A 2,771-nucleotide genomic window follows, 5' to 3' on the forward strand; every position below is an offset into this window, starting at 1 on the left:
GATGTGATATTTTAAAAATCATATTTAAATAAAAAAACAAGATTACAAAATTCTATTTTATTTTAAAAATAATTAAAAATTATGATTATATAAGTTTGATTTATCGTAGAGAAAATATGAAAATGTATAAATGAAAGTAACATATTTTAATAAAAAAATATTTAAAAGATAATGTAATAAAAAAATTATAATTAAAAATTACTTTCAAAATCTTATTTTATAACAATTTTCCAATTTTTGTTATTAATTATTTTTGTAAAAATAATTTGAAACGTCATATTTTTATATAATTTTCATAATTGACTAATGAATTGATGGCTTGCCAAAAGGACAACTTGGTTGGTTGAAGATGGACAATGATGGTTGGTTGGTTTCAACTCCCATTTCATTTCTACTACTTCGCAATGACAACATATAACCTTTGAAATAGTGGGAACAAAAAAAGTTGTTTCTCGGTGTATGTAAGATGCACATATCGATCCTTCAACCCTTGCCCTATTTTTGATTGATCGCTTAGAATCTCCCATAAATCTATAAAAAAAATTGTTTCTTGGTCATGCTTTGTAATCGTTAAATAAATGCATTTTATATGAAATACATTGATCATATATTACCTTTCAAAGGGATACATCCACCTATATTGCACTGGGCCACCAAGTCTAGCTTCATATGCAAGATGAACTGGGAGATGTTCCATTGAATCAAAGAATGCAGCGAGAAATACTCTCTCTAACTTGCAAAGAATTAGTGGAATGTTTTCTTCCATTGTAACCAAATCGTCATACCTCAATGTCGTAGAGCATAAGTCTTTAAAGAAATGACTTATTTCGATTAGGGGATTTAAAACATGTGTTGGCAATGTACTAAATGCAATAGGAAGTAAGCATTCCATGAACACATGACAATCATGACTTTTCATCCCATGTATCCTTCCCTTTTCAACATCAGCACATCTTGCCAAGTTTGATGAATAACCATCAGGCACCCTGAGTTCTTTTATCCAACGACAAACTAACTTTGCTTCCTCTATAGTTAAAGAGTAATTGGCTTTAGGCTTAAACATTTTTCCATTAGCTAGCAGTTTCATCTCTAAGTCAGGTCGACTACAATACAAAGCAAGATCCATCCTTGCTTTCTCATTGTGTTTTGTTTTACCACTAACATTCATGACCGTGTTCAATATATTGTCAAAGAAATTTTTTTCTATGTGCATGACATCTAGGTTGTGTCGTAAGAGATTATCTTTCCAATAAGGAACATTCCAAAATATACTTTTTTTCCTCCAATTATGAACCTCGCCATATCCTCGTAATTTCCACAAACGAGGATTTTCTGTGGCCATTGGTAAATCACTTACTCTTCCCCAAACCAAGTCAGGTGTCATTGTAGTTGGTGGACCATCGGTTTCAACTTTCCCTTTTAAGAAGGCTTTTTTATTCTTTCTAAAGGCATGATCACTAGGTAAAAACCTACGATATGAGTCAAACCAACAATTTCCCCCCACTTTCTAATGTAAAGGCTTTTGAATGCTCCATACAATGTGGACATGCCAATTTACCTTGAGTACCCTAGCCAGACAACATCCCATATGCAGGGAAATCATTTATAGTCCACATTAAACTAGCTCTCATGATAAAGTTCTTCTTTCTTGAAATATCATATGTTTCTACACCATCCCACAACTTCTTTAGATCACCCACCAAAGGTTCGAGATACACATCAATTCCTGCCTTTGGATTGCGTGGTCCAGGTATTAGACAACTTAAGAACATAAATGGCTTTGTCATGCACATTTCAGGAGGAAGATTGTATGGGGTGACAATTACTGGCCAACAAGAATAAGGGATTGTTGATTGAATGAATGGGTTAAATCCATCAGAGCATAAACCCAAGCGTACATTGCGTGGATCAACTGCAAAGTCTGTAAGTACCCGATCAAAATGCTTCCAAGCTTCACCATCTGAGGGATGACGTAACACGCCTGAGCTACTTCTATTTTCACGATGCCAAGACATGTGACTAGCAGTTTCCATTGATGCAAACAGTCTCTGCAACCTTGGAATTATAGGTAAATAGAACATTGTTTTCACTAGAACAAGCTTTTTTGTGTTTGCTCCTATGCTCCGATCATGATACCTTGGCATATCACAAAATTTGCAACGTATAAGTGCTTCATCATTTTTCCCATATTCATTGTCGTAAAACAACATGCAACCTTGTATACAACAATCAATCCTTCTAGCAGTCAATCCAAGCTTTGATACTAATCGTTTAGCATCATAGTAATTTTTAGGTAAAGCTTTATTCATTGGTGTTACATCTTGAAGCATTTTTGCTATAAAATCTAGACATTCGTTAAGGACATTCCAATTCGACTTGCATGCTAAAAGTCTAACACAGATTGATAATTTAGACTCTGATGATCCTTCAAATAATGGTTCATTTGACTCGACTAACAGATTATAAAATCGTTGAGTTACTTCATTCGGAGGCTCTTCGAAGTTTGTTTCTGGTATTTCAAATGACCCATGTTGTCAAAGAGCATCACACAACATCTCATGCATCGGGTTAAATGTGTGTCCTTAAGTCACATGTATACCACTTCCTAAAGCATCGTCAACATGATGGGAAATATTTTCTATGGCTTCCCCGTGATCAATCCAAATAAAGTAGTCAGGCATAAAGCCATACTTGTAGAGATGGAGCTTGATTGTTTGAACATCAAAAATCCTTGTACACTCACATTTAATGCATGGGCATTTAAGTTGTCT

The 2,771-nt window shown here is 34.3% G+C and overlaps 1 pseudogene; it reads right to left on the reverse strand.

The window, feature by feature from the left end:
- Positions 1–303: 303 nt before the first annotated feature.
- On the reverse strand, positions 304–2,568 carry LOC146885616 (uncharacterized; annotated as a pseudogene).
- Positions 2,569–2,771: the final 203 nt, after the last annotated feature.

The sequence above is a fragment of the Vigna unguiculata genome, chromosome 6 (assembly GCF_037176805.1).
Source record: "Vigna unguiculata cultivar grain cowpea cultivar isolate G323 ecotype 2 chromosome 6, ASM3717680v1, whole genome shotgun sequence".
Classification (NCBI taxonomy): domain Eukaryota; kingdom Viridiplantae; phylum Streptophyta; class Magnoliopsida; order Fabales; family Fabaceae; genus Vigna; species Vigna unguiculata.